This window comes from Chiloscyllium punctatum, chromosome 36, assembly GCF_047496795.1.
Source record: "Chiloscyllium punctatum isolate Juve2018m chromosome 36, sChiPun1.3, whole genome shotgun sequence".
Taxonomy (NCBI): domain Eukaryota; kingdom Metazoa; phylum Chordata; class Chondrichthyes; order Orectolobiformes; family Hemiscylliidae; genus Chiloscyllium; species Chiloscyllium punctatum.
The window spans coordinates 40,982,586-41,002,317 of NC_092774.1; the positions used below are offsets into that span (position 1 = coordinate 40,982,586).

General features: G+C 47.6%; 1 non-coding gene across 1 annotated transcript; it reads left to right on the forward strand.

Moving 5' to 3' along the window:
* The first annotated feature begins 12,998 nt into the window (after window positions 1–12,998).
* Window positions 12,999–13,070, forward strand: trnam-cau (transfer RNA methionine (anticodon CAU)). The gene has a single exon. It is a non-coding gene; the product is annotated as a tRNA-Met (tRNA).
* The last annotated feature ends 6,662 nt before the right edge of the window (window positions 13,071–19,732 follow it).

Here is a 19,732-nt window from a genome sequence, read left to right on the forward strand (position 1 = left end):
GTTCAGGTGTGCAGATTTACACAGGGAAGGCAATAGAATGATACGAATTGAGACACTCATTTACTTACGGTGAATAACCAGCAGAGCGAAGGTGGGCCGCATGGCCTCCCACTGCGCTGTGACACGTTGTGGTTCAGAGTGAAATCACAGTTCGACCAACAGAATGTGGGAATTTAGAACAACGTTTATATTTAGACAGCCTCTATGTGTCTGCACAACAGCATATTAAACGACAGCAGTGGAGGTCTTTGACATCAGTCTCAAACGTGCATGCCAAACGCCAGACGAAAGGCTGAAGGGATCTGTGCAAAACACTCCGTGCGGGAAAGTAGAGTGGGTTCATGTCACTCGATCGAAACTATCGTCTGCTATTGCTTCCCTTTGTAACGGTACTCTGTTCTGTATCTTGCCTTTGCCTCTGCTTCCCAAATCTTCGAGCACCTGAACTGAATATGTCACTAAACACTGGCCCAATTTACACAACTGAAAGGAAGTGCTTGTGGAGATTTGAGTTGTTTCCCGCCGGTCTGCTCTGAACTGAATCGTAAACCTCTTCTCTGAAATAGGAATGAGCTGGGGAAGTTGAAACATATTCGAATTCGAATCCCTACCGTGTGGAAACAGGCCCTCCTGCTCAACAAATCCGTATCAACCCTCCGAAGAGTAACCCGCCCATACCCTACATTTCCTTCTGACTGATGCGCCTAACTGGATCTCTGGGCATGGTCAGTCCACCTAACCTGCATATCTTTCGACTGTCGAAGGAAACCGGAGCAGGAAACCCACGCAAAGATTGAACAAACTCCACTCAAACAAGCTGCACAAGGGTAGGATCGAATTCAGGTACCGTTATGAGACAGCAGTGTTAACCAATGAGCCACACAGCCACATTATTTGCGGTCGTATTCATTCCCTGCAATAATTCCCCACTCCGGTTCAGACGTGAATGACAGGACGATCAGCATTTCGAAAGCAGCATCACCACACAGACACAGTTCCCATGATGAGGACACATATCACCGATTGGGAATCATCTCGGAGAGATACAAGTGACAGAGAGTCGCATGGAAATGATGGACTGAACGGCTTCAGGCTGCGGCGGAATGACGTCACGCGTTGATGCCGTCCCTCTCCCTGTCTCTGGGACAGAGCGGCTGAGGGAGAAACAATGGCTCATTTTTAACTTCATCTGGGACAGTTGGGGCTCAGATGTTCACTGCTGCCCGTTCGCAGCAAAGAAACAGACGCCTGTGTTAGAAAAGTCTTTCTGCAGGATTGCTGTGTGAAGAGGAATTCTGAGCACCGAGCAGGCTGAACACAAATACACTCATATGAATTTACCTGAGGGAACAGTTTCCGGTGTCCATTTCTCTCTGTCCCACCATCACAGCAGCTTTCTGTTTCTTTGATTACAGACCTTTGTAATGTAGTTAAAACTTGCCCATTTCCTATGCATGAGTGGAACTGACGTCTCCTATCCCAAGTGATTGAGAGAGAGCAGAAGAGCGAATGGGCTCTGCCCTCCCCCAGAATACTTGCAAGGAGAAACAAAATGGTTTAATTATCCGCCAGTGGAGAGAGTCCGGTTCCTGGAAACAGGACAAACAGCAGCGTCCTGGGCGCAGGGAGACAGAATGAGAAGCAAATGTTGTGGAATCTCTTTGCTGTTTGCATTTCTTGGAGCAATGTCAAATGTATTTCACACTGAGCAAGTCTCAACTGCTTCAGGGGAGGGCGCTGGAGGTATCAGGGGTCAGGGCAGAGACGGAACTCAACAGCCTGTGACTCGCTGATCTAGCAGTGCGAATTTTGCTTCGGGTCTTCAGCTACACGCTCGTGCGAGAGATGCTGGGTTTGAATCCCGAACGAGCCCTCATTTCTTAAATTGCCTTGTGCAAAATTTCTCAATGAAACGAGATCGGACTGCCTGAAGTAAGGATGGGGCAGAGCTCCAATTGCAATGAGCTAGGCGAAGGGAACATTTGTGACAAGTGGAGTCAAGTATTGCAGACTGTTCGCCCGCGCAATCCGAATCATCCAGCTGCATTACTGTTCAGTTCTGAGGGGGAAATTTCAGGAAGCGGCAAGTGAAGTGATTGGACACAGTGCTGAACAGGTTGAAGTGAATGGTGCCGTGCATGAGGAATGACAGCACTGAAGGTAGATTGGAAAGTTGGGAACTTTTGATGAACAGAAGGCTGAAAGTTGGCCTGATTGAAGTTTTCCAAGTCATCAGGGGTCTCGACAGAGGAAGTAATGAAGTGAAAATGCTCCCATGAATGAAAGGATCGAGAACGATTTGGCAGAGATTTAAAGTCATCAGGAAAAGTAAAAGTGACATTCGGAAGAATGTTTTCGCACAGGGAGTAGGGTCAGTAAATCCCTGTTTGACAGTGACAAAGAGGCAGATTCAATTGACACAAATGGGAATTCAATGGTAATGTTCAATGTAACAATGTGCAGATTTACAGGGAGAGGGCGACAGAATGATACACATAGAGACACTTATTTATATATTGTGTCGAGCCAGCAGAGCTAAGTTGGGCTGCACGGCCTCAGTCTGCGCTGTCACTCATTTTGTGATATTGAGTACAATCGGAGTTGGACCAACAGCACGTGGGAAATTTGACAACCGGTATATCCTGTCCAACAGGATACTCCATCACAGCAATGAAGGTGTTTTGACATCATTCTCGAAAGTATATGCCACAATGCAGATTCAAAACGGAGTATTCCTTTGAATCGCTGAGTAATTTTTTACAGTTATTCAGTTAAGGTGAGTGAAGTTACGCATTGGGAGCCACTCCAGCTGATAGGTCAAAGCCGTTTTCTCATGTGTGATAGTCCTACCAGCACTCTGATATGCTGTGCTTCTCGTCAGTAGATGCAAATAAATGTCCCATTCTGATACACAGGCCACGGTGACCCAGCTGTGGTGACAAGCCTGTGAAAGGCTGTGTGGTCTTCTCCTGTTCTCTGTCGGGTTGCTATGATCCGAATCATCAAACCACTTTTCCCTGAGATGGGAATAAACTGATGAAGGTGAAACACATCAGTTGTGGTGTGTTCCATGCGCAGGAGGCCCTGCAGTAATTCCCCACGCTGTTTCACAAAGCAGCATCCTCTCGGTGAATTACGCTTGGCAAAAAACGATTGAACCAAATCAGTGTCCGCCACTGGATTTTACTGACACCGTTTATAAAATTCAGGCTCACCGTTAATGTGGAGAGGAGCCGTCAGACTGTAGTTTCCGCTCCTTTAGTTGAATAAAAATAATTTTAACTGTGTCCAGTGAGAGGAACGGATTTGCTGTTGGTGGAAAACATTTCTACCTGAACTCGCTATCACTGTCTTGATGGATTAAAACATAAAGCTGGGAGTCTCTAGATTATGTTGTAAAAATATCGGAATAATGTTAGTCATGCCCGCGCTGTCACCAACTGAATAAAGCGGCTGCCCAGAGGGATGCGGCAGTGTATTTAAATCCCCTGCTGGAACAGTCTGTGTTTCACTTCTTACACTGGGGGAAGCTGAGCATTTACCCAAACAATGGGAACAGCACCTCCCTGACACAGTGTTCACAAATCAAACTGATAGCAAAGCTTCATGTGCAATCAAAAGTGCCTGGAAAGCTGACTTGGCTCAACACATAACCGCGAGCGTACTCCTTTCTTGAGGTATAGTTGACTGCCGTGAGTCTGACTTGATTTGAGCACGTCACCTACTGAGCTGGAATCACAGGCGCTACCGTTGCGCCACAAGCCTACCGTAAACTGCGTGTTTCTATTCATGGTTAAGGTAACTGATCGCACTGCAATGATTTTACCTTATGTGGAACAATGGAGATCAACAGTTCATGTCTGTTCTGTCTCTCCCCCCCCCCCCCCTCTCCCTCTGTCTCTCGAAACAATTTCCAACTCTCTCTCAATAAAAAGCTGAAAGAATTGTCGATGCTGTATATCAGAAACAAAAAAAAACAAGAGTTGCCGGTGACCCTTCCATAGAACTGATGGTGATTGGGAAAATGTCCGTTTATATGCGAAAAATATTGTGGGAGGAAGGCGGACGCAGTAACTGATAGATCAGGACAGAGCCCAAAGCGAGGGAAGAACTGTTGAACAGGAAAGGGAGTTGATAACAATCTGCATGGGAGGGTGAATAACTGTTAATGAAGACTGTTCATAGCTAAGAATAGGTAGTGCGTAATGACAGACTATGTGATAACAAAGCTTGATGTGTGTGGAAGGGACGAGGAAACTATGGATTTCAGGCCCTAGAATTATTGAATTCGATATTGGGACCGGAGGGATGTATGGTCCCCAAGTGCAATATTTGGTGCTCTTCGTTCTGCTGGTGCTGAGCTTCACTGGAACACTCCAGCAAACCTGAGACAGAGATGTTGGCCAGGGAACAGAATGGGGTGTGATATTGGCAGGCAACTGGAAGCTCCAGATCTTTTTTGCGGCAGAACGTAGATGTTCTGTGCAGCAGTCACCTAGTTTACGCTTAATTTCCCCAATGTAGATGAGATCACATTGTGAGCAGCAAATGCAGTAGACCGGGTTGTGGGAAGTGCAGGTAAAGTGCTGCTTCACCTGCAAAGTATGGTTGGGCCTTTGTATAGTAAGGAGGGTGCAGGTAGATGGGCTGGTGTTACACATTCTGCAGTTGCAGGGGAAAGTGCTTTTGGACTAATGGGATGGGAATGGGGGTAGGGTTGATAGGAATGAAGTAAGAGTGGACCCAAGGTATACTCCTGCCCATATACTCTTCCGTCAAATAGAGAAATGTATTAAGTGTGTACAAGGAAATTTTCTCAATCACAATGTAGATGTATATACTGGGGAGAGTGCAAAACCTAAGGGCCAGCAACCATAATTCTATTAACATTAGATTGGTGATTGAAAATAATATATCAGATCTAAAAGTTGAAGTTCTAAATTGGAGGAATACTCAGGTATTAGGCAAGATTCTTCAAAAGCTAATTGGGGGCAGATGTTCGCACGTTAAAGGACTGCTGGAAAATGGGAAGCCTTCAGATATGAGATAACAAGAGTCCAGACAGTATATTCCTGTTAGGGTGAAAGGAAAGGCTGGTATATTGGGGAATGCTGGATGACTAGAGAAATTGACATTTTGGTTAAGACAAAGAAGGAAGCATATGTCAGTTATAGACAGAGAGATCGAGTGAATCCTTAGAGAATAAAGGCAGTACAAGCATACTTAAGAGGGAAATCATGAGGGCAAAAAGGGGGCATGAGATAGCTTTGGCAAATAGAGTTAAAGATAATCCAAAGAGTTTTTATAAATACATTAAGGACAAAAGGGTAACAAGGGAGAGAATAGGGCCCCTCAAAGATCAGCAAGGCAGCCTTTGTGTGGAACTGCAGTAGATGGGGGAGATACTGAACGGATATTGTGCATCAGTGTTTACTGTGGAGAAGGGCATGGAAGATATAGAATGTGAGAAAATAGATGGTGACATGTTGAAACAATGTCCATATTACAGATGAGAAATTGCTGGATATCTTGAAATGCATAAAAGTGGATAAATCCCAAGGACCTGATCAGGAGAACCCCAGAACTCTGTGGGAAACTGGGGAAGTGATTGCCGGGCCTCTCACTGAGATATTTGTATCATCAATAGTCACAGGTGAGGTGCCGGAAGGCTAGAGGGTGGTTAAGGTGGTGCCACTATTTAAGAAATGTGGTAAGGAAAAGCCAGGGAACTCGAGACCTGTGAGCCTGACATCCGTGATGGGCAAGTTGTTGGAGAGAATCCTGAGAGGTAGGATTTACATGTGTTTGGAAAGGCAAGCATTAATTAGGGATGGTCAGCGTGGGTTTGTGCTTGGGAAATCATGTCTCACGAACGTGATTGAGTTTTTCGAAGAAGTAACAAAGTGGATTGATGAGGGCAGAGCGATGGACGTGATCTATATGGACTTCAGGAAGGCATTCATCAAGGTTCCTCATGGGAGACTGGTGAGCAAGGTTTAATCTCATGGAATGCAGGGACAACTAGCCATTTGGATACAAATCTGGCTCGAAGGCAGAAGACAGAGGGTAGTGATGGAGGGTTGCTTTTCAGACTAAAGGCCTGTGACCAATGGTGTGTCCCAAGGATCGATGCTGGATCCACTACGTTTTGTCATTTATATAAATGATTTTCATGTAAACGTAGGAGGTATAGTTAGTAAGTTTGTAGATGACACCAAAATTGGAGGTGTCGTGGACAGCAAAGAAGGACACCTCAGATTAGAACGGGATCTTGATCAGATGGGCCAATGGGCTGAGGAGTGGCAGATGGAGGTTCATGTAGATAAATGTGAGGTGCTGCATTTTGGAAAAATAAATCAGAGCAGGACCTTCACACTTAATGATAGATTACTTGGAAGTGTTGCTGAACAAAGAGACCTTGGAGTTCAGGTTGATAATTCCTTAAAAGTAGAGACGCAGGCAGATTGGATAGTAAAGAAGGCGTTTGGTATGCTTTCCTTTGTTGGTCAGAGCATCGAGGATAGATGTTGGGAGCTCATGTTGCTACTGTACAGAACATTGGTCAGGCCACTTTTGGAATATTGCATGTAATTTTGGTCTGCTTCCTATCGGAAAGATGTTGTGAAACTAGAAAAGGTGCAGAAAAGATTTACGAGGACGCTGCCAGGGTTGGAGGGTTGAGCTATCGGGAGAGGCTGAGTAGACTGTTTTCTCTGGAGTGTCGGAGGCTAAGGGGCGACCTTATAGAGGTTTATAAAATCATGAGGGATATGGATAGAGTAAATAGACAAGTTCTTTTCCCTGTGATGGGGGAGTCCAGAACTAGAGGGAATAGTTTTAGGGAGGGCAGGGAAAAGATATAGAAGGGACATAAGGGACAACCTTTTCACGCAGAGGGTGATGCATGTACGGCATGAGCTGCTGAAGTAAGTGATGGACGTTGGTATAATTACAGCATTTAAAATGCATCTGGATGTGTATATGAATAAGAAGTTTTTATGGGGATTTGGGCCAAGTGCTGGAAAGTGGGACTAGATTAGGTTAGGATATCTGGGCTGCATGAACGAGTTGGACCAAAGGTTCTGTTTCCGTATTGTACATCTGTGTTACTCTGTGAGACTCCATGGGATTCTCTGCCCAAGATAGCAGTTGAGACAGCTTCATGAAGTATATCGAAGACACAGTTGGATGGGTGTTTGCATGGTAGGGGAATTAAGGGTGGTCGGGATAGTGCAGGTTGGTGGAGCTGTGATCTTAATGAATGACGGGGCAGGCTTGACCAAATGGCCTACTACTGCTTCTGTTCCTACGAATCTGTAACACTGCATTTCCCGCGGCAGGCCCAGTGATGGCCTGCAGCTATTGTGACGCAATAATGATACTGGCCCCAGGAACATGAATATGTATTCGGCATGGGTCACGTGGTACTGAATCAAAAAAAAATAGAATGTCAGCAAACCAAACATGAGCAAAACCAACGTAGTGTACAAATTCTCATGCAAGGACTGCACAAAACACCACATAGGACAAACAGGAAGACAGCTAACGATCCGTATCCATGAGCAACAACGAGCAACGAAACGACACGACCAGCTATCCTTAGTAGCCACACACACAGATGACAAGCAACATTGTTCGACTGGGACAACACTACTATTATAGGACAAGCCAAACAGAGAACTGCCAGGGAATGCCTAGAGGCATGGCATTCATCCACAGATTAAATCAACAAACACATCGACCTGGACCCAATATACCGGCCACTGCAGCGGACACCTGGAACTGACAACCGGAAGCGGCAGATACAAATCACTATAAATGCCGGAGGAAACATCACAGAAGCGCTTCACAGGAGGCTCCCAAGCACTGAGGATGTCACCGAGACAGGGGACGAAACGTCTGCAACACAAGTTCCCAGTTCGGCGAACAGAACCACAACAAAGTTTTTGTTTGCAGGAACTGAGTGACATAAACAGGATGCTCTCAAATTTCGACAGGAATTACACTTCCGTTCAAGATTTGTGGAAAGCTTTGTAGCTCGGCTGCCGATTGTCGTAGTTCGCCGAGCTGGGAAGTTGATTTGCAGGCGTTACATCCTCTGTCTATGTGACATCTTCAGTGCGTTGGAGCCACCTGTGAAGCGCTGCTGTACTGTGTCTTCTGGAATTTATTTGGTTCTGTTTCTGCTGCTTTTGTTCGACGGTTCTGGTTGTTCTTTGCAGTGATTGGCATATGTCAATGTGTTTATTGGTGGAGTCCGTGGGTGAGTGCCGTGTTTGTTGATTTCTCTGGCTGTCCTCTGTTTAGTTGTGCTATGACCGTTGTGCTGTCCTCGTCGATTTTATCGTCCTTGTCATCTGTGTTTGTGTGGGTACCAGAGACAGTGTTTAATGGGTAGATGGTGTTTATGGTTACTGATTGCTAGTTGTCTGCCTGTTTGTCCTGTACTGTATAGTTTTCGTGCAGCCTTTGCATGGAATCTTGTAAACTATATATTTTTTCCACATGATGTGGTTGGGTCTTTTGTTCTGGTGAGTTGTTGTCTGAGCGTGGCTGTCAGTTTATGGGCTATCATGAATCCGAGTGGTCGGAGATATCTGGCTATTAGTTCTGTGAGGTTTATTATATAAGGTAAAGTGGTGAGTGTGTTGGGTCGTGGCAGATCCTCGTCCCGTTGTTTGTCTGCTTGGCAATTGTGGACGAACTTGCGGTGATATCCATTCTTGGTGAAGCCTCTGTAGACGTGTTCTTCTTCCCTTCACAGGTCGGCAGTGCTGCAGTGTGTTGTCGCCCTTTTGAACAGCGTCCTAATGCAGCTTCTCTTGTCTGTGTTTAGGTGTTATAGTTCAGGGTCTGGTCTTGGGACATGGCTTTTCTATACACTTTTGTAGCACATCCCCCGTTCTGTGTCCTTTCTCCCATAAACCGTCAGCTTCCAGTTTCCTGTCACTTCAACCTCCCACTGTGTTCCCATGACCCCATTTCAGTCTCTGATCTGCTGCAGTGCTCCCACAATGCACAGCGCACCCTGGAAGAGCGAAACCTCATTTTCTACGGAGAGAGCGTGCTGCCTTCAGGACCCAACACCGAGTTCAATCATTTTAGAACCTATCCACCTTCTTCCACGGTCTTTACCCGCCCACACATCCCATCAGTTCCGAAGACGGATCGTTGGGCTCAAAACATTATCTCTCCTTTCTCTCCACAGATGGACTAGACCTGCTGGTTTTGTTCATTTGAAAATGAACAAAATGAGCAGGGAGACAGAATGAGAAGCACTGTTCTGGAAACTCTTTTGCTGCTTGCAATTCTGAGAACAATGGCGAATGTATTTCACACTGAGCAAGTCTCAGCTGGTTCAGGAGGTGCTGGAGCCAGCGGCCTGTGGCTCGTTGGTCTCGGGGTATGATTCTTGCATTGAGTCTTCTACCGCGCAGTCTTGCGAGAGATCCCGGCTTTCTTAACTTGACTTGTGCAAAAATGCCCGATTAAACTTCTCAAAAAGCACCTTCGTTAAACGAGGCTGGGCTCCCTGGAGTACGAATGGGACAGGAAGCGGGGAAGTGAAATGATTGGAGATAACGTTCAACAGGTTGACGTGAGTGGTCCCGTGTTTGAGGAAGGTCAGCAATGAAGGTAGTTTGGAAAACTGGGACAGCTCTCCCCAGAGAACAGAAGTTTGAAATCCGGCGTGGCAAGCTTTCCAAGTCATGAGGGGTCTAGAGATTGGAAATAATGTCGTGAAATTGTTCCCACGTCTGAAAGGTTCAGGAACGATTCGGCAGCGTTTTAAAGTCACGAGGAAAAGAAGTAAAAGTGACATTCGGAAGAACGTTTTCTTACAGGGAATGGTTAGGGTCAGTAAATCCCTGTCTGACTGTGACAAAAGGGCAGATTCAATGGACACACAATTAAATTCGATGGTCTTGTTCGACCAACAGAATGTTCATATCAACACAGCCTCCACACCTCTGGACAGCAGTATATTACATAAGCGCCGTGGAGATCTTTGATATGAGTCTGGAACGTGCATGCCAGACGCCTGTCGAAAAGCTGAAGGGTTCTGAGGAAAACACTGGGCACACCAAACGCAGAGTGGCGCAGCGAAAGCGTGTGGGCCCCACAACCCAGAGGCCCCTAGATCGATGCCATCGTTTGTTGCCATGGCTCAAACTCTCGTTGAGTAGCTTTCCTTTGCAGTGAGGCCCTGTTCAATATCTTGCCTTTGCATCTGCTCCCCAAAACTTCGAGTGTCTGAGTGACATGTATCATACTGATACACTCGCCAAATTCACGCAAGTGAAGTGACTCGCTTCTGGACGTCTGAGTGGTCTTCTCCTGCTCTCCGTCGAGTTCCTCTCAATTGAATCGGAAAACCACTTTTCTGAGATGTCAATGAGCTGATAAAGTTGAAACGCATTCCTTACGTTTTTGTCCATTCCCTGCAATAATTCACCACGCCGGTTCGGACGTGAGTGATAAGACGGTCGGCATGTCAGAAACCGCATTATGACTCAGACACATTCCCCCACGATTAGGACAGATCACCGATTGTGAATAACTTCAGAGAGAGGCAACTGACAGAGAATCGCCGTGGGTTGATGGGCTGAACGGCTTCTGTCTGCGCGAGAATGAGGCTACGTGTTTATGCCGTCCCACTGCCTGTCTCTGGGACAGACAGGCTGAGGGAGCAAAAATGGTTCAATTCTAACCGTCCCTTCCGTGTTGGACCGCCTGCTAGTCCCTCAGCTCAGGGCCGTGGGGATGACTCTCAGTGAGTGAAGGTTTCACACGGATTCTCTTCATCTGGGACACTTGGGGCTCAGATGTTAACTGCTGCGCGGTCGCAGCAAAGAAAGCGATGCCCACTTTGCAATAGACTTTCCGTAAGATTGCTGCGTGAAGACGATTTCTGAACACCATGCAGGCTGCACAACAATGTGAATTTACCTGGGCGAAGAGTCCTCGGTGTTCATTTCTCTCTGTCCTGCCAGCACAGCATCTTTCTGTCTCTCCGATAACAGACCTTTGGAGAAAGTTCACAATCAAAGTTGTTCATGTTCCCAGCATTAATGTAACTGACACCTCTCACCCCAAGAGTTTCAGAGAGAGAGAGAAAGAGGGAGAGAGAGCAGAAGAGCGAATGGACTCCTACCCTCCCCCAACCCTACATTCCCCCACCCCCCTCCCCCCAGAACAACGTGCAAGTAGAAATAAACTGGCTTAATTATCCGCCAGTGGAGATAGTCCAGTTCCTGGGGATGAGACAAACATCAGCCCCCCGGGGACAGAATGACAAGCAGATGTTCTGGAAAGGCTTTGCTGCTTGCAATTCTTGCAGCAATGTGGAATGTACTTCACACTGAGCAAGTTTCAGCTGGCTCAGAGTCTCCAATGTTCATTGCTGTGTTTGCCGCCAGCTCAGAGAAAGAACAATATGAAGGACGTAGGAGTGAATAACGATCCTCGTGAGAGGGCGAATAACTGTTAATGGAGACTGTTAGTCGTTAACAAAACGTCGTGTGTCATAGCAGACGAGGTGATAAACAGGAGTCGTTTGTGTGGTAGGGGTCAAGGACATGGGGGAGTTCAGGCCCTATAGTTATAGAACTCGATATTGAAGACCGGAGGGCTAGAAGGGCTCCAAGTGGAAAATGAGATGTTGTTCTTTCATCTGGAGCTAGAACACTGCTGCAAGCCTGAGACAGGGATGTTGGCGAGGGAACAGGGTGATGTGTTAAAGTGGCAGGCAACCGCAAAGTCAGGGCCTTGAGTTTCTGCGGCAGAAGCGGGATGTTCTGCGAAGCAGTCACCCAGTTTATGCTTCATGCTACGTTGGGGAAACGACACTGTGAGCAGCGAATGCAGTGGAATGAAATAGCAGCAGGGAGACTGGATGAGAAGCAGCTGTTCAGGAAAGTCTTTGCCGCTTGCAATTCTGAGAGCAATCTCAAATGTATTTCATACTGAGCATGTCTCAGATCGCTCAAGAGGTGTGGGGCATTTCCAGCACGCGCGCTTTCTCGCTCGTTGGTCTAGGCGTATGATTCTCGCTTAGGATCTGTTCCTGCGCTGGTTTGCGACAGGTCCCGGGTTCAAATCCCGGACGAGCCCTGGTTTTTTAACTTGACTTGTGCAAAACTGCCTGATTAACTTTCTCCAAAAGCACCTTCGTGAGACGAGCGTGGGCTGCCTGGAGTACGAATGAGGCAGAAAACAGAGAAATGAAATGGTTGGAGATCGTGTTCAACAAGCTACTTGGATGCTGCCTGAACTGCTGTGCTCTTCCAGCACCACTAATCCAGAATCTGGTTTCCAGCATCTGCAGTCATTGTTTTTACCATAGTGCTCAACAGGTTGACGTGAGTGGTGCGGTGTTTGAGGAATGTCAGCAATCAAGGTAGATTGGAAAATTGGGACAGCTTTCCTCGGAGAACCGAACTTTTCCAAGTCATGAGGGACCTAGAAACAGGAAATAATATTGTGAAAATGCTCCCACGCCTGAAAGGATCCATAACCATTCGGCAGAATTTTAAGTCACGAGGAAAAGAAGTAAAAGTGACATTAGGAAGAACGTTTTCGTACAGGGAGTGGTGAGGGTCAATAAGTCCCTGTCTGACATTGACAAAGAGGAAGATTCAATGGACCCAAAAGGGAATTCGGTGGTCACGTTCAGATGTGCAGATTTACGCTGAGAAGGCGAGAGAATGAAACGACTAGAGTCACACGTTTGTTTAAGTGTAGAACCAGCAGAGCGAAGGTGGGCCGCAGAGCCTCCGTCTGCGCTGTGACACATGTTGTGATTCAGTGTGAAATCACAGTTCGACCGACAGAATGTGGGAATTTAGAAAAAAGTTTATATTGACACAGCCTCCATACGTCTGCGAAACAGCATATCACACGACAGCAGTGGAGGTCTTTGACATCAGGCTCGAAGGTGCCTGCCGCGTGCCAGACAAAAGCCTGAAGTGTTCTGTGCAACCAGCTCACCAAGCGGCAGCAGGGTGGCGCAGCGGGAGCGTGCTGGGCCCATAACCCAGAGGTCGATGGATCGAAACCATCCTCTGCTATCGTTCACTGTCACCTTGATCTGCTTTCTTTAGCAAGCTGCCTTTGCATCTACTTGCCGATATGTTCATATCGATCCACTCCATTCAAACGGCGTGGGTTTTAGAGGTCTCAGTGGTATTCTGTTCTTGGTCGGTTTCCTCTGAACTGAATCGCAAAACCGGTTCTCTACGATGCTAATGAGCTGTTAAAGTTGAAACTCAGACATCGTCCCCCACTTTTTGGACGGATACCACCGATTGTGAATAACCTCAGAGAGAGAGAGAGAGACAAGTGACAGACAGTCGCCGTGGAATCCAGAGGCTGAATGGCTTCTGTCTGCGCGAGAATGATGCTACGTGTTGCTGAGGGAGCAAAAATGGTTCATTTTTAACCGTCCCTTCCGTGTTGGACTGCCTGCAGTCCCTCAGCTCAGGGCCGTGGGGATGACTCTCAGTGAGTGAAGGTTTCACGCGGATTCTCTTCATCTGGGACACTTGGGGCTCAGATGTTAACTGCTGCGCGGACGCAGCAAAGAAAGCGATGCCCGCTTTGCAATAGACTTTCTGTAAGATTGCTGCGTGAAGACGATTTCTGAACACCAAGCAGGCTGCACAACAATGTGAATTTACCTGGGCGAAGAGTCCTCGGTGTTCATTTCTCTCTGTCCTGCCAGCACAGCATCTTTCTGTCTCTCCGATAACAGACCTTTGGAGAAAGTTCACAATCAAAGTTGTTCATGTTCCCCGCATTAATGTAACTGACACCTCTCACCCCAAGAGTTTCAGAGAGAGAGAGAGAGAGAGAGAGGGAGAGAGAGCAGAAGAGCGAATGGACTCTTACCCTCCCCCAACCCTACATTCACCCGCCCCCCTCCCCCCAGAACAACGTGCAAGTAGAAATAAAATGGTTTAATTATCCGCCAGTGGAGATAGTCCAGTTCCTGGGGATGAGACAAACATCAGCCCCCCCAGGGACAGAATGACAAGCAGATGTTCTGGAAAGGCTTTGCTGCTTGCAATTCTTGCAGCAATGTGGAATGTACTTCACACTGAGCAAGTTTCAGCTGGCTCAGAGTCTCCAATGTTCATTGCTGTGTTTGCCGCCAGCTCAGAGAGAGAACAATAGGCAGGACGTAGGAGTGAATAACGATCCGCGTGAGAATGCGAATAACTGTTAATGGAGACTGTTAGTGGCTAACAATACGTCGTGTGTCATAGCAGACGAGGTGATAAACAGGAGTCTTTTGTGTGGTAGGGGTCAAGGACATGGGGGAGTTCAGGCCCTATAGTTATAGAACTCGATATTGAAGACCGGAGGGCTGTAAGGTCTCCAAGTGGAAAATGAGATGTTGTTCTTTCATCTGGAGCTCGAACACTGCTGCAAGCCTGAGACAGGGATGTTGGCCAGGGAACAGGGTGATGTGTTAAAGTGGCAGGCAACCGCAAGGTCAGGGCCTTGAGTTTCTGCGGGCAGAAGCGGGATGTTCTGCGAAGCAGTCACCCAGTTTATGCTTCATGCTACGTTGGGCAAACGACACTGTGAGCAGCGAATGCGGTGGAATGAAATAGCAGCAGGGAGACTGGATGAGAAGCAGCTGTTCGGGAAAGACTTTGCCGCTTGCAATTCTGAGAGCAATCTCAAATGTATTTCATACTGAGCATGTCTCAGGTCGCTCAAGAGGTCTGGGGCATTACCTCCGCGCGTGCTTTCTGGCTCGTTGGTCTAGGCGTATGATTCTCGCTTCGGGTCTGTTCCTGCGCTGATTTGCGAGAGGTCCCGGGTTCAAATCCCGGACGAGCCCGTGTTTTTTTTTAAACTTGACTTGTGCAAAACTGCCTGATTAACTTTCTCAAAAAGCACCTTCGTGAAACCAGCGTGGGCTGCCTGGAGTACGAATGAGGCAGAAAACAGAGAAATGAAATGGTTGGAGATCGTGTTCAACAAGCTACTTGGATGCTGCCTGAACTGCTGTGCTCTTCCAGCACCACTAATCCAGAATCTGGTTTCCAGCATCTGCAGTCATTGTTTTTACCATAGTGCTCAACAGGTTGACGTGAGTGGTGCGGTGTTTGAGGAATGTCAGCAATCAAGGTAGATTGGAAAATTGGGACAGCTCTCCTCGGAGAACCGAACTTTTCCAAGTCATGAGGGACCTAGAAACAGGAAATAATGTTGTGAAAATGCTCCCACGCCTGAAAGGATCCATAACGATTCGGCAGAATTTTAAGTCACGAGGAAAAGAAGTAAAAGTGACATTAGGAAGAACGTTTTCGTACAGGGAGTGGTGAGGGTCAGTAAGTCCCTGTCTGACATTGACAAAGAGGAAGATTCAATGGACCCAAAAGGGAATTCGGTGGTCACGTTCAGATGTGCAGATTTCCGCTGAGAAGGCGAGAGAATGAAACGACTAGAGTCACACGTTTACTTAAGTGTAGAACCAGCAGAGCGAAGGTGGGCCGCAGAGCCTCCGTCTGCGCTGTGACACATGTTGTGATTCAGTGTGAAATCACAGTTCGACCGACAGAATGTGGGAATTTAGAAAAAAGTTTATATTTACACAGCCTCCATACGTCTGCGAAACAGCATATCACACGACAGCAGTGGAGGTCTTTGACATCAGGCTCGAAGGTGCCTGCCGCGTGCCAGACAAAAGCCTGAAGTGTTCTGTGCAACCAGCTCACCAAGCGGCAGCAGAGTGGCGCAGCGGGAGCGTGCTGGGCCCATAACCCAGAAGTCGATGGATCGAAACCATCCTCTGCTCTCATTCACTGTCACCTTGATCTGCTTTCTTCAGCAAGCTGCCTTTGCATCTACTTGCCGATATGTTCATATCGATCCACTCCATTCAAACGGCATGGGTTTTAGAGGTCTCAGTGGTATTCTGTTCTTGGTCGGTTTCCTCTGAACTGAATCGCAAAACCGGTTCTCTACGATGCTAATGAGCTGTTAAAGTTGAAACTCAGACATCGTCCCCCACTTTTTGGACGGATACCACCGATTGTGAATAACCTCAGAGAGAGAGAGAGAGACAAGTGACAGACAGTCGCCGTGGAATCCAGGGGCTGAATGGCTTCTGTCTGCGCGAGAATGATGCTACGTGTTGCTGAGGGAGCAAAAATGGTTCATTTTTAACCGTCCCTTCCGTGTTGGACTGCCTGCAGTCCCTCAGCTCAGGGCCGTGGGGATGACTCTCAGTGAGTGAAGGTTTCACGCGGATTCTCTTCATCTGGGACACTTGGGGCTCAGATGTTAACTGCTGCGCGGTCGCAGCAAAGAAAGCGATGCCCGCTTTGCAATAGACTTTCTGTAAGATTGCTGCGTGAAGACGATTTCTGAACACCAAGCAGGCTGCACAACAATGTGAATTTACCTGGGCGAAGAGTCCTCGGTGTTCATTTCTCTCTGTCCTGCCAGCACAGCATCTTTCTGTCTCTCCGATAACAGACCTTTGGAGAAAGTTCACAATCAAAGTTGTTCATGTTCCCCGCATTAATGTAACTGACACCTCTCACCCCAAGAGTTTCAGAGAGAGAGAGAGAGAGAGAGAGGGAGAGAGAGCAGAAGAGCGAATGGACTCTTACCCTCCCCCAACCCTACATTCCCCCGCCCCCCTCCCCCCAGAACAACGTGCAAGTAGAAATAAAATGGTTTAATTATCCGCCAGTGGAGATAGTCCAGTTCCTGGGGATGAGACAAACATCAGCCCCCCCCGGGGACAGAATGACAAGCAGATGTTCTGGAAAGGCTTTGCTGCTTGCAATTCTTGCAGCAATGTGGAATGTACTTCACACTGAGCAAGTTTCAGCTGGCTCAGAGTCTCCAATGTTCATTGCTGTGTTTGCCGCCAGCTCAGAGAGAGAACAATAGGCAGGACGTAGGAGTGAATGACGATCCGCGTGAGAATGCGAATAACTGTTAATGGAGACTGTTAGTGGCTAACAATACGTCGTGTGTCATAGCAGACGAGGTGATAAACAGGAGTCTTTTGTGTGGTAGGGGTCAAGGACATGGGGGAGTTCAGGCCCTATAGTTATAGAACTCGATATTGAAGACCGGAGGGCTGTAAGGTCTCCAAGTGGAAAATGAGATGTTGTTCTTTCATCTGGAGCTCGAACACTGCTGCAAGCCTGAGACAGGGATGTTGGCCAGGGAACAGGGTGATGTGTTAAAGTGGCAGGCAACCGCAAGGTCAGGGCCTTGAGTTTCTGCGGGCAGAAGCGGGATGTTCTGCGAAGCAGTCACCCAGTTTATGCTTCATGCTACGTTGGGCAAACGACACTGTGAGCAGCGAATGCGGTGGAATGAAATAGCAGCAGGGAGACTGGATTAGAAGCAGCTGTTCGGGAAAGTCTTTGCCGCTTGCAATTCTGAGAGCAATCTCAAATGTATTTCATACTGAGCATGTCTCAGGTCGCTCAAGAGGTCTGGGGCATTACTTGCGTGCGGGCTTTCTGGCTCGTTGGTCTAGGCGTATGATTCTCGCTTAGGGTCTGTTCCTGCGCTGATTTGCGAGAGGTCCCGGGTTCAAATCCCGGACGAGCCCGTGTTTTTTTTTAAACTTGACTTGTGCAAAACTGCCTGATTAACTTTCTCAAAAAGCACCTTCGTGAAACCAGCGTGGGCTGCCTGGAGTACGAATGAGGCAGAAAACAGAGAAATGAAATGGTTGGAGATCGTGTTCAACAAGCTACTTGGATGCTGCCTGAACTGCTGTGCTCTTCCAGCACCACTAATCCAGAATCTGGTTTCCAGCATCTGCAGTCATTGTTTTTACCATAGTGCTCAACCGGTTGACGTGAGTGGTGCGGTGTTTGAGGAATGTCAGCAATCAAGGTAGATTGGAAAATTGGGACAGCTCTCCTCGGAGAACCGAACTTTTCCAAGTCATGAGGGACCTAGAAACAGGAAATAATGTTGTGAAAATGCTCCCACGCCTGAAAGGATCCATAACGATTCGGCAGAATTTTAAGTCACGAGGAAAAGAAGTAAAAGTGACATTAGGAAGAACGTTTTCGTACAGGGAGTGGTGAGGGTCAGTAAGTCCCTGTCTGACATTGACAAAGAGGAAGATTCAATGGACCCAAAAGGGAATTCGGTGGTCACGTTCAGATGTGCAGATTTCCGCTGAGAAGGCGAGAGAATGAAACGACTAGAGTCACACGTTTACTTAAGTGTAGAACCAGCAGAGCGAAGGTGGGCCGCAGAGCCTCCGTCTGCGCTGTGACACATGTTGTGATTCAGTGTGAAATCACAGTTCGACCGACAGAATGTGGGAATTTAGAAAAAAGTTTATATTTACACAGCCTCCATACGTCTGCGAAACAGCATATCACACGACAGCAGTGGAGGTCTTTGACATCAGGCTCGAAGGTGCCTGCCGCGTGCCAGACAAAAGCCTGAAGTGTTCTGTGCAACCAGCTCACCAAGCGGCAGCAGAGTGGCGCAGCGGGAGCGTGCTGGGCCCATAACACAGAAGTCGGTGGATCGAAACCATCCTCTGCTATCATTCACTGTCACCTTGATCTGCTTTCTTCAGCAAGCTGCCTTTGCATCTACTTGCCGATATGTTCATATCGATCCACTCCATTCAAACGGCGTGGGTTTTAGAGGTCTCAGTGGTATTCTGTTCTTGGTCGGTTTCCTCTGAACTGAATCGCAAAACCGGTTCTCTACGATGCTAATGAGCTGTTAAAGTTGAAACTCAGACATCGTCCCCCACTTTTTGGACGGATACCACCGATTGTGAATAACCTCAGAGAGAGAGAGAGAGAGACAAGTGACAGACAGTCGCCGTGGAATCCAGGGGCTGAATGGCTTCTGTCTGCGCGAGAATGATGCTACGTGTTGCTGAGGGAGCAAAAATGGTTCATTTTTAACCGTCCCTTCCGTGTTGGACTGCCTGCAGTCCCTGAGCTCAGGGCGGTGGGGATGACTCTCAGTGAGTGAAGGTTTCACACGGATTCTCTTCATCTGGGACACTTGGGGCTCAGATGTTAACTGCTGCGCGGTCGCAGCAAAGAAAGCGATGCCCGCTTTGCAATAGACTTTCTGTAAGATTGCTGCGTGAAGACGATTTCTGAACACCAAGCAGGCTGCACAACAATGTGAATTTACCTGGGCGAAGAGTCCTCGGTGTTCATTTCTCTCTGTCCTGCCAGCACAGCATCTTTCTGTCTCTCCGATAACAGACCTTTGGAGAAAGTTCACAATCAAAGTTGTTCATGTTCCCCGCATTAATGTAACTGACACCTCTCACCCCAAGAGTTTCAGAGAGAGAGAGAGAGAGAGAGAGGGAGAGAGAGCAGAAGAGCGAATGGACTCTTACCCTCCCCCAACCCTACATTCCCCCGCCCCCCTCCCCCCAGAACAACGTGCAAGTAGAAATAAAATGGTTTAATTATCCGCCAGTGGAGATAGTCCAGTTCCTGGGGATGAGACAAACATCAGCCCCCCCCGGGGACAGAATGACAAGCAGATGTTCTGGAAAGGCTTTGCTGCTTGCAATTCTTGCAGCAATGTGGAATGTACTTCACACTGAGCAAGTTTCAGCTGGCTCAGAGTCTCCAATGTTCATTGCTGTGTTTGCCGCCAGCTCAGAGAGAGAACAATAGGCAGGACGTAGGAGTGAATGACGATCCGCGTGAGAATGCGAATAACTGTTAATGGAGACTGTTAGTGGCTA